Here is a 12318-nt window from a genome sequence, read left to right as displayed (position 1 = left end):
TAACCCGTCCACGATTAGGTCTGTAATGAAAGAGCGAGTGAAAACTCTTTCTTATGATCATCGCTCAACTGATCCTTGAGCTTATTGATGCAGGAGCCCAGAGTCAAGAAATCCCTCTCACTCTATTCCACTCTGCGCCACTCCACCATGTGCCACTCCCCTCTATGCAATGCACTCTACGCCACAGCAATCTACTCTGCTCTACTGCACTTTACTCTACTTTGCACCAATGTATGACACTCGACTCTTAGGGCCCGATTCACAGAACTAACTTAAGACAAAATCCTAAACTTACTACTTTTGGTATTCACAGAAGTTAGGATTTTGTCTTAAGACAGTCTTAAGATAGATTTAAGACAGAATCCTAACTTAAATCTGTCTTAAGTCTGTCTTAAGTCTGCCTTAAGACAAAATCCTAACTTCTGTGAATACCAAAAGTAGTAAGTTTAGGATTTTGTCTTAAGTTAGTTCTGTGAATCGGGCCCTTAGTCACTGCACTCTGCACTAATGCACTCTACACTACATTACTCAAAACTAATGCACTCTACGTCAATCTGCTTGGCACCACTGTACTTTATGCAATTTCACTCTAGGCCACTCTACTCCATTCCACTCTACGACACTCTACTCCACAATGGTCCACTCTAAGACTCTCTACTCCATTAAACTCTACTCCACTCTATGCCTCTCCAACACTCTAATTCACTCTAATGCCACTCTACAACACTACTCCACTCTATGATGTTCTATCCAACTCCCTCTATGCTACTCCATGCCACTTCACTCCACTCTTTTCTATAACACACTCTTCCAATCCACTTCACTCCTTCATTCTATGCCACTCCACTCCACTTTATGGCACTCTATGTGACTCCACTGCTCCACTCTGCAACACTCCACTCTACGTCTCAAGGCCCATAGGAATCAAAGGCAATTACCGATTCGGTAAATACCGATTCGGTAATTACCGAATATTACCGATTCGTTAAATTATTCGGTAAAAATACCTACATAGCATTTACCGATTTGTAAATACCGATTCCGTAAAATTCGGTATTTACGAATCAGTAAATGCCATTTACCTACATCTGGCCTTTAATCTCCCTGTGCCTTGAAAAAGTGTAAGATAGTCTGGTTCTGTTCTAAAGTGCCCCAGTGCCTATGGGCTAGGTTCACGCTATTAATAAAGAGAAATAGACCTTATGCCAGATTCAAAACAAAAGACGATGCCCCAGAGACAGGGATGTATGCTCAACAGAAAGACAGTATGATGCTTCCCTTATTGGCAAGGATTCAGGATAGCTGTATATTGTGAGAAGAAGTGACATCAGAACTGTCAATCTGAGCGCAGGGTATTTTGGAAAAAGAGCAAAGGACCAAACTTCGGGGCATATTATCAAGAACGGCGTTAAAGATTTTCGCCGGTTTAGCAGCAGAAATCTGCCTCTAAAGCGACGATAATGGGCTTGATAATAGGCCCTTGTGAATTCCAATAGAAGTCCATGTTCTGGTGTGAACCTGGGCTTCTATTGGAAGTCTCCAGGGCATATTATCAAGTCCATTATCGCCGCTTTAGCTGCAGTTTTCTGTTGCTAAACCGGTGATAATTTTAATGCCTTTTTTGATAATAATAATTATTAGTTAGGAGTTGTGTGACAATACTCACTCCCTCAGATTTTTTCCCTGATGAATTCCAACAGGTCAAACCTGCAGAAATGTATCCAGGGAAAATGGCCAGGATTGACCAGTACGTGCGGATTATGTTATAGTAAGCATCACAATCCATGCTATTTCCAAAAACTTGAAATGAGGCGATATTTATTGCGCACATTAAATACCGACTCTGCGGGGTCGTATTTTAATCAAGTGTGATAAATATTACAGCATGATGAGGGCCAAAATAGGATGCTTGTTCGTAGAGCGCATTGTTCACCCCCAAAGAGGCGGCTTTAGCGCTGCAGAGGGAAACATCATTTACCACGAAGGCATTACCACTACTAACGTTTACCACGTGACACTTACCACGCAAACGTCTTTACAACGAGGGTGCCTTCCACGACGTCTTTACCACGGGCTGGGGGGGAGACGTGGTATTCCTTCAAGTCGTTCTGCGTGGGCTTGGGGGGGCAGAGGGGGGGGGGGGCTCGGAGGGGGGCTGGGGGGGGTCTCCCCCCCCCAAAATAACAAGCAGGTTACTTTAAAAAAAAAAGTACATAATTTTAGAAGAAAAAGGAAAGAGCCTCCCCCAAAGACGTGCAGTGTACGTCAAAAAAGCAGTCCTTTTTTTATTTTGGTATACGTGTTTTGACGCTTGTTTCCATGGAGGATGGAAGTAAGGGCTCGTAGAGAAAGACGTGCAGGTAAGACGTTTCTACGCGTAGTAAAATCCTACGTTGTAAATACCAGCGTGGTAAAGCCACTTGCGATGTAAAATTCGCGTGGTAAAGCCATGCGTGGTAATTGAAATCGTGGTATAATCATATATTCGCTGCAGATACATGAAATTATGCAATTCTGCAGCTTTTTTTTTAATAATAATGGATTTGCAGCATTTTCCGCATAACCCATCACCTGCTGCATAATCAGCAGATTTTAACAAAAACAAAAATTGTTTCGAGCTCAAACGGATCAAAAGTTATAAAGACGTTCCTGAGTGGTGGGAGCCCCTTTGCAAAGGTTGACTAGTCCCTTTTCAGTTGCTTATTGCTGTACGTGAGTATTAAGTTGGTACTAATAGGGCGACATCTTTGGCCAGACAGTATTACCATGTGTGAAAACGACAAGATAGTGAAGTAATACTATCACAAAATGTGCCCAATTTGCCTTTTTCTGCATAATCTAGTCAGCACTACCACATACTTTTGTCCCCTCCTGCCTCATAATTTTGCAGCCCTGCAGATAACGTAGGTTTATTCTTAGATAACTCAAAGGTACTCTTTTTATCGACCTCGAAAGGATAAAATGCTGAGTGGACCCACCAAGACTCAAGGACAAGGGTATTTGGGCATACGGTGGGCAGGAGTATGAGAGTTACCAAGGACAAGGGTATTTGGGCATACTGTGGGCAGAAGTATGAGAGTTACAGAGGAAAAGATGGGGTTACCCTGGACAGAAGTAGGAGTTACCAAGGACAAGAATGTTGGCATTACCCTGAAAAAGGAGTAAGAGAGTTACCAAGGGCACAGGTATTGGGAATGTCCTGGACAGGGGAATGAAATTTACTTTTACTAAGGACACAAGTATTAGGGATCCCCTAGATTGAGTAACAGGTAGTGAGAGTAAGAGTACTGGGGCTCTCTATCCAGGGAGTATGAGAGTAACTAAGGACTTGAGTACTGGTGCTTTCTGCACAGGAGTGTGAGAGTTACTGGGTACAGCAGTACTCATTCTCTCTGGACAAGAGTTTGAGAGTCTAAGGATAATAGTACTGGGATTACCCTGGGCAGGAGCATGAGATTTATGAATGGCAAGTACTAAGGCTCTCGATACAGGAATATGTGAGTTGCTGATGAAGGAGTATTGGGGCTTTCTTGACAGGCATAGGAAAGATTCTAAGGACATGAGTACATGGATTACCTTGGACAGGATTATGGACCTTACTCAGGACAGAGTCACAGGCGTCTCCAGAAGGGAGCCACAATTGGGCCCCACCACCTCACCTGGTGAATGTGCCAGGAGGTGGCACAGAAAAACAGACAGAGCACCTTGTCACATAGATTAGATTGCATCAACACCTTTAATATTATATATGTATATATATATATATATATATATATGTATATATATATTTGTATATATATATATATGTGTGTGTGTGTGTGTATATATATATATATATATATATATATATATATATATATATATATATATATATATATATATATTATAATATTATAATAATATAATATATATATATTACACCTATATTACACCGTAGCAGTCGGCACTGTGTATTTATATGCCAGACGGAGTAACTACAGAGCGTTTTATAATTTGCTAATGTCTTTCGCACCATTTCACATATGTTCACAAAGGATTCCAACAAAAAAAAGTTAATTTACCTCAGTTCCTTTCTGAAATGCTTGGGACGAACCATCAGGCGGGAGCCGAAAAAAGGAGGGGGGCCCAAAACACTTCTTTCCTCATGTATATTCCATAGGGAAATGAGACAAGGATACAAGCTTAACAGAATTGCACCAAATTTTACAGAAAGCTATATCTTTACTCAGAAAGTGTTTTTTTTTGTGATTCGGTGTAAATCTGTTGAGTAGTTTTTGAACAATTCAGGCAAAAAAATGTGTAGATATAATGACAGTGGCTCCCCAAGACTTCTGGGGGGGCGCACATTCAAAAATTGGAGTGATCTGATTGGTCGCAAGTGCTTTTTTTCCCATTGGCCAGCTCCCTCGCGTGGGACTCACAGTCCCACTGGAGTGATCGTTCTGAAAGAAAATGTTGAGGCCGCTATTACAGTACATGGAGACTCGGTTCCCTTGTTCTAAACTAGTGATCAATTTAAGGGGGATGGGGGAAGGGTAGCAGTACCCTAACCCCCTGGCCCTTATGGGGCCACAAATAAAAACAAATGTTGGCTTTTCATGATTCCGCAGGGCACCCTCGAGGCCAACATGGCCTCCTGTGTGCTCCTGTGGAGTTCCTCAGGAACAAAAAAAAGAAAAGAGGAGTGGAGGTCTGTGGCCAGATGGCTTAAAGCAGTGCGTGATGGGGTGTTGGCTGCTTGTGGAGGGTTGGGCACAAGCCCTGCAGCCAACTCACCCCAACACAGACTATAGCTGTGTGCGCTGATGGGCTGGGCCCTGCCCCTGTGACCGGCTCCCCATATCCACTCAAGGCCAGAGGGCATATGCGCCGATGGGGTGGGCACTGCTGCCAAACTCCCCTTGCTGTGCCAAAGGAGTTGGCCGCAAACGTATCGTATTATGTTGTAGAGGTTGGGCGAAAATGTATTGTAATACAATATTACTTTACATTTAAAAAAAGCTCACATTTGCTGAAAAAAAACACAAAGGTGAAAGTGGAGTTATCCAAGAGGAAGGTAGTAAAATTTTATCTTACGTTAAAAAAAACCTTAGAAATTCCCTGGAAAAGCACTACCGTTTAAAAACAAAAAAAGCAGGGCAATTCGCCAGTTATATGTATGACATAAGTAGAAATTGCACTGCTGTAATGCTCTGCTTATGACCTCAGATATTACATCCTGGTTGACATCTGGATTCAATAGGGGTGCAAGTTATACTTATGTCAGTTACATATAACTGGCATTTTTTTTTTGTTTTTATAAATTGCAGTACTTTTTCAGTTAATTTCTAAGTTTTTAATGTAAGTTAACTTGATTAGTAGAGACTAGAATAAATGAGACACTCAAAACAGAACAGGAGTTTTGGAGTTATCGAACACTGGTTATGTCAGTAGTGCTGAAGGATGAACTGAGTTGAATGTAATTGCCTTTTGTACAGCGCAAACAGCTGCTTTACAGGAAGCGTCCTGATGCTGACCTGCAGATAGTACACAGGGGGTCCTACTTTTATACTTAAAGGAGGGTCTTCAGCCTCTGTCTGAACAGAGCTTCCGATTCGAACATTCTTAAATCAACTGGAAGCCCATCCAACAATTTAGCTGCTAAAAGCCCAAAGGAGCAGCCGCCCCACCTGCAGTGCTTAATTTATAAAATATGAAGTCCAGGTGCTCCAGTTTTTGACGTAGGCCACACCCACTTCCACAGGATCTACCCACTTCCTTCACTGACTCCACCCACTAACTCTATTGGCTCCACCCACACCCTCAACTGGCACAGCTGAAAGCCACATGCAATACCCACCCGATCTGAAATCCTACCTAGGTAATATGATGGTTGACTTGATACTTGTTGGTTTTCAAGCTCCTTGGAAAGTATATCTTAATAAAAATTAAGGCAAAGCCGCAAAAGAGACTGGATGTCATGACTTTTGGAACTGAAGATAATGAACTTTTTTTGACCATTAACGGTCTGACTCCAAACTAATTCTGATATGGTCTTAAAGACTCTAGGTACATGGCATAGTCCCTGATTGGACGAGTGAAGGCCCTCCTCGGTTGATATTCACACAAACTACTCCCATGGTAAATGGGTCCCTTTTGCCAAACCACTCAAAAGGCAATTAACAGGCCCTTGAACTGAATCCGTTCATTTACCAGCACCCTATGTAATTGCTTTAAACTGGCATGAATAGGTTGATTCCTTGGAAAGCTGAGAATGAGCCATGTGGTTACGCTTTGAACCAGCTGTAATTTATTTACCAAATAATCCGGGGCTCGAAGATAAAGTGAATTGGCATAATCTAATCAAATACAGAAGTCACTAGAGCTAGCACAATTGACTTCCGAGTCTGCGCTGGTAAACATTTTTGAACCTTTTTTTAGAGATTTCGGTATGCCAAAACAGGTCGTTGCGATTGCCCGAAGTTTGGCATAAGAGAGAGGTCTTGGTTTAACTTTACTCTTAAGTTTCTTACCTCTGTGGATGGGACTGGCAGTGTCCTGAGACCAATTGGCCACCATTGCAATAGGTCATAAGGACAATAGCTACCAAAGAAAAGTAGCTCAGATTTTCCAGAGATCATGAAGCTTTACGCATCTCAGTTTCATCCAATGTGCTACATCAGCTCTGGATCTTGTTTGTGCTCTATATAAAACTTTATATATAAATAAATAAATAAATAAACCAGAGAGACAACCCTGGAACCTATTGATCAAGAAATGGTCACTCTGCAGAAAAGAAAGCATTCATTGAGTTTCGTCTGCATAGGCCACTATATTGAAACCCCAATGTTCCACCACCTTGACCAAAGGTGCCACGTAAATATTAAGTAAGGTGGGACTGAGTGCTGAGCCTTGAGGAACCCCACGTTTTAGCTCTTCATAGCTTGAGGTAAAGTAGGGGAGATGGGGATGGCCTGCATCCTGACCACCAGAAATGATTGGAGCCATAGTTTGGTTCCGCCGACCACACCTCCTAGCTCCAGACATTCCATCAGAATGCCACCGATAAATCTAAAAGAATCACAACAGCTTCCTTCCACCAGGTCAAGATTGGATTGTGTAAACTCTTAGACCTCAACAGTGCTCCCTTAGTTCTGAACACTAGTGAAAGCCTGAATGCCTAGTAGTCAAGATGATGTTGTTCTTGATAAACTGGGAAAGCTGTTTGTTCACAAGCTTTTCGCACATTTTCCCTAAAGCTGGGAGCGGAGAAATTAGCCTGAATTTGCTCGAGGTGGAAGGGTCAGCATTCAGCTTCATCAAGTGAGGAAGGGCCTGCTCTTTTCCCCATTTATGAGGAACAGGTTCCTGATTCAAATGGTTGATTACACAACTTATTCATTACTGGATTTACCTGAAGACACCAGTTTTAGGATACTACAGGGATCCAAAGGTGACCCATAACACACCTTACAAATAGCTGATTCGGAACCACCCAAAGAAATATGCTCAAAGGTGTTCAATACCGGGCCATACCTCATGGACTGGCCATTAGGGTGAAAGTCACAAATGCCAACCTTTGTAGTAATATGAGCGGATGTATGACATTACACACATGCTTTTACCACGCATGCCTTTACAACGCGGTTTTTACAACGAAAACCTTTACAACGCATAGTGCTTTGGGGTGCTGGATAGTGAATAGTTTAATTTACTATTCCAACTCCAGTCCCCATGGACACTAGGGAAGGTGTTGGATAGTGAATTAAACGTATTCCCTATCCTAGAGCGCCCCCCAGCGCAATGTGTTGTAATGGTTTGCGTTGTAAAAGATGCGTGGTAAAGGCACTGCGTGGTAAAAGTTGCGTTGTAAAGGATGTTTCCCAATATGAGCCTGTGTGGTAGGTACACTGTTGATACCCTTGATTGCGCTGATGTAATTGCTGCCGAATACCTTGTTGTATTATCAATAGAAATGAATTAAAAATAAAAATGCCAACCCTTTTCAGATTATCAAAGTGGAAGTAAATGAACTCCAGACCCACTCAGTTCTTTTGAAGGGAAGCTATGTAAGCTACCTTGGAAAGGAGTAAAGGAATTACTCAGGAAAGAAGTATGAGAGTTTCCCTGGACATGAGTGTGAGAGTTATTTAGGACAGGAGTCATGGAGTTGTGTAGGACACTGGTTATGGGGTTTCCCAGCAAAGGTGTATGGGAAGTACCCCTGACTGGAGTGTAGGTGTAACTTAGGACAGAGTATGGAAGTTACACTGGACAGCAGTATTAGAGTTACAAAGGACACAAGCCATGGGAATGGATAGGACAGGAGTAGCGGGGTTTCACCGGAAAGTCGTGTGGGATTTACCCCAGACTGAAGTATAGTGGTAAGTAAATAAAAAATATGAGGGTTGCCCTGGATTGGGGTATTAGCTACAGAGGACACAAGTCATGGGATTGCTTAGGACAGGAGTTGCTGGCTTTCCAAGGAAAAGAGCATGGAAGTTCCCCCAGACCTAAGTATAGGTGTTACTAAGAGCAGAACATGGGAATTACTCCAGAATAGGTGTTTTTACTATGGGCAGAGTATGGGATATCCCAGATAGTACTTTGGGAGTTACTCTGGAATGGTGTGTGCGGTTAACACTGGACATGAGCATGAAAGTTAGTAAGGGCAGAATTGTGAAAGTTACTCCCGGCGCTTATCCCAAGCGGGAGCATTGAGGTCACCCAGACAGGAGAGTTACCCCAGGCCAGGGTATATAGGTTTTTAGTAGGCAAGCAATGTGTAAGGATTGCACTAGCCTGGAGACTCACTCCTCTCAAGCTACTGCCAGCTTCTGTTCATGGGGATCCTAAAACACGTCCAGGACTTTAATATACTTTAAGCGCTGTTCAGGCGGATGACCAATACATGAATGCAGGGTGCAGTGCTAGGAAGGCATGATGAGCCCAGGCAGAGGTGGAGCAAGCAAGAGAGAGCCTGTTCTTTGCCACTGATAAGTGAGTAGAAGGACAGCATCACCTGACACAGAATGGGACAGGCTGGACAGGGTCACATGTAGTCTGGATAGTGAATAGTCACAGATGTTCTCCCTTGATGAGGAATGGAATTCCATCAGTTCTGCAAAATTCCATGCCTGCTACTGCACCAAAGACCCTACATTGCCTCCAGTTCTGTCTTTGCTCTTACACAATGGTTACCTCCTGCCTAAATCGATTCCCCTTACAAAGCAAAGAAAGTCATGCTCACCCCAGGTGGGACTCAAACCCACAATCTCTGGCTTAGGAAGTCAGTGCCTTGACCATTAGGCCGCAAGAGATCCATTTTGAGCCTTGATCATTTGATGGTGAGATGGCCCTCTGGGGATGTGAAGCACAAGGAATGAAGGGGACAAGATAAGGGACCAAAGGGATAGCAGTGGCACAAATAAAGCTGTAAACTAAGGTGATTTATGGGCTTCGACTGCAGGGCGCAGTGCTTTGTATTTGAATGTAGATGTGAGCAGGACAAAAGTGAAATAGGGAAAATAAATTGGCCAGCTGGTGCCAGTACTACCTTAAAGTCAAGTAAGGGGCTGAAGTTGAGCCAACCTCATGTCACCAGAGCTGTAACGCAGAAGGAAACCTTTCTTCCCCAGGACCGAAAATAACAGGGTTTCTTCATCACAAGGGCTCTTCATTGCGAGGTCCTTCATCACAAGGGCTCTTCGTTGCGAGGTCCTTCATCACAAGGGCTCTTCGTTGCGAGGTCCTTCATCACAAGGGCTCTTCGTTGCGAGGTCCTTCATCACAAGGGCTCTTCGTTGCGAGTTCCTTCATCACAAGGGCTCTTCATTGCGAGGTTCTGCATCACAGGAGCTCTTCGTTGTGAGGTTCTTCATCACAAGGGCTCTTCACTGTGAGGTTCTGCATCACAAGAGCTCTTCATTGCGAGGTTCTGCATCACAAGGGCTCTTCATTGTGAGGTCCTTCATCACAAGGGCTCTTCGTTGCAAGGTCCTTCATCACAAGGTCTCTTCATTGCGAGGTCCTGCATCACAAGGGCTCTTCATTGCGAGGTTCTTCATCATAATGTCTCTTCATTGCGAGGTTCTGCGTCACAGGGGCTCTTCGTTACGAGGTTCTTCATCACAAGGGCTCTTCACTGTGAGGTTCTACGTCACAAGAGCTCTTCATTGTGAGGTTCTGCATCACAAGGGCTCTTCGTTGTGAGGTCCTTCATCACAAGGGATCTTCGTTGCAAGGTCCTTTATCACAAGGGCTCTTCGTTGCGAGGTCCTTCATCACAAGGGCTCTTCATTGCGAGGTCCTGCATCACAAGGGCTCTTTGTTGCGAGGTTCTTCATTACAAGGGCTCTTCCTTGAGAGATTCTGCATCACAGGGGCTCTTCATTGCAAGGTTCTTCATCACAAGGGTTCTTCATTGCGAGGTTCTGCATCACAAGGGCTCTTCGTTGCGAGGTCCTTCATCACAAGGGCTCTTCATTCCGAGATCCTGCATCACAAGAGCTCTTCGTTACGAGGTTCTTCATTACAAGGGCTCTTCCTTGAGAGATTCTGCATCACAGGGGCTCTTCATTGGAAGGTTCTTTATCACAAGGGCTCTTCATTGCGAGGTCTGCATCACAAGGGCTCTTCGTTGAGAGGTTCTTCATCACAAGGGCTTTTCGTTGCGAGGTTCTTCACCACAAGGGCTCTTCGTTGGAAGGTTCTTTATCACAAGGGCTCTTCGTTGTGAGGTTCCCCATTACAAGGGCTCTTCACTGCGAGGTTTTCCATTACAAGGGCTCTTCATTGTGAGGTTCTTCATCACAAGTGTTCTTCATCACAGGTGTTCTTCATCGCACGTTTATTAGAGGTGTTGGTTCTTGCTGGAATTCTTCATTACAGGTTTTTTTTTCTTGGCAGAGGTTCTTTGTGCAGGGGTTCTTCATCACACCCGTTTTTAGCTGAAGGAGTTCTACATCACAGGCATTCTTCGTCTGTTGCATTTCTTCCATGCAGGAATTTTTCATCACAGGGGTTGTTCATTGCAGATGGTCTTCTTCGTAGGGGGTCTTCATCACTGGGGTTGTTCATCGCAGGGGTTGTTCATTGCAGGGGTTCTTCATTGCGAGGGTTCTTCATTGTGGGGGATTCTTTATCCCAGGATTTCTTCATTACAGGGGATCTTTTCTGTCTGGGTTGTTTGTTGCAGGGGTTGGTCGTTGTGAGGCTTCTTCATCATAGTGGCTCCTTGTGGCAGTGTTCTTCCTTGCAGAGGTTCTTCGCAGCAGAGGTTGTTCACTGCACGTGTTGGTCGTTGCGCGGGTTCTTCATCACAGTACCTCCTTGTAGCAGTGGTTCTTCCGTGCAGGCAGGGGGTCTTCGTCACAGGGGTTGTTCATTACAAATGGTCTTCTTTGCAAGGGTTCTTTATTGCAAGGTTCTTCATTGTGAGGGTTCTTCATTGTGAGGGTTCTTCACTGTGGGGGTTCTTCATCACAGGAATTCTTCACCACAAGGGGTTCTTCGCTGCAGAGGTTGTTCACTGCACGTGTTGGTCGTTGCAGGGTTCTTCGTCACAGTGGCTCCTTGTGGCAGCGGTTCTTCCTTGCAGGAGTTCTTCATCACAGGTGTTGTTTGTTGCAGAAGTCCTTCATCACAGGGGTTCTTCATCACAGTCTAGAAGACAAAAACAAGGTATTAGCCCAGCTGAATACATGACTGGTGCATTCACATGGTGCTCTCCATCATATAAAACAGTGACATCTAGCAGATTCTCCAGGGCAAGACAGCTCTGGCATTACTCAGATGATGCGGATAATACACCCTAAGATCTATCCCCAGATCTGCTCATCTCCAAAGAAGCATATCCACTAATTACATTTATTTCTACCCCTATGTAGTGTGTGTGATGTCAAACCTATGTACGACGTAAGAGCGTCCCATGGGAACATTCCTATCAACTGCTCCATTCCCAGTTAGCAGAACAGAAGGAACTTCTGTCTATTTCCTGGTTTCTCTTTGCAGCAGTTCAGAGTGCTGCTGTCCATTTGTCAGTGTATACTTGTCCCAGTGCCAGAGTATTCCTATTCCAGCTTCATCTATGTAACCATTTCAGAGTGTCTCTGTCTTATTGTCAGTGTCTCTACGTCACAGTGTCCATATGTCACAAGGTCTTTGTTGCATTGTAGGGCTTTCCTGTCCCATCGTCAGTATCTCCATGTCACAGTGCCATTTCATGTAACAGTGTTTCCCTTTCCCTCTATACCACCATGCTTTAGGCAGTGGCGGCTGGCATCTACGAAAGAGAGGGGGCGGGTGCGCGTGTGCGCGAAAATAATATATTTTAAAAAA

This window comes from Lissotriton vulgaris, chromosome 11 (assembly GCF_964263255.1).
Source record: "Lissotriton vulgaris chromosome 11, aLisVul1.2, whole genome shotgun sequence".
NCBI lineage: Eukaryota > Metazoa > Chordata > Amphibia > Caudata > Salamandridae > Lissotriton > Lissotriton vulgaris.
Note: the sequence above shows the minus strand (reverse complement) of the source record.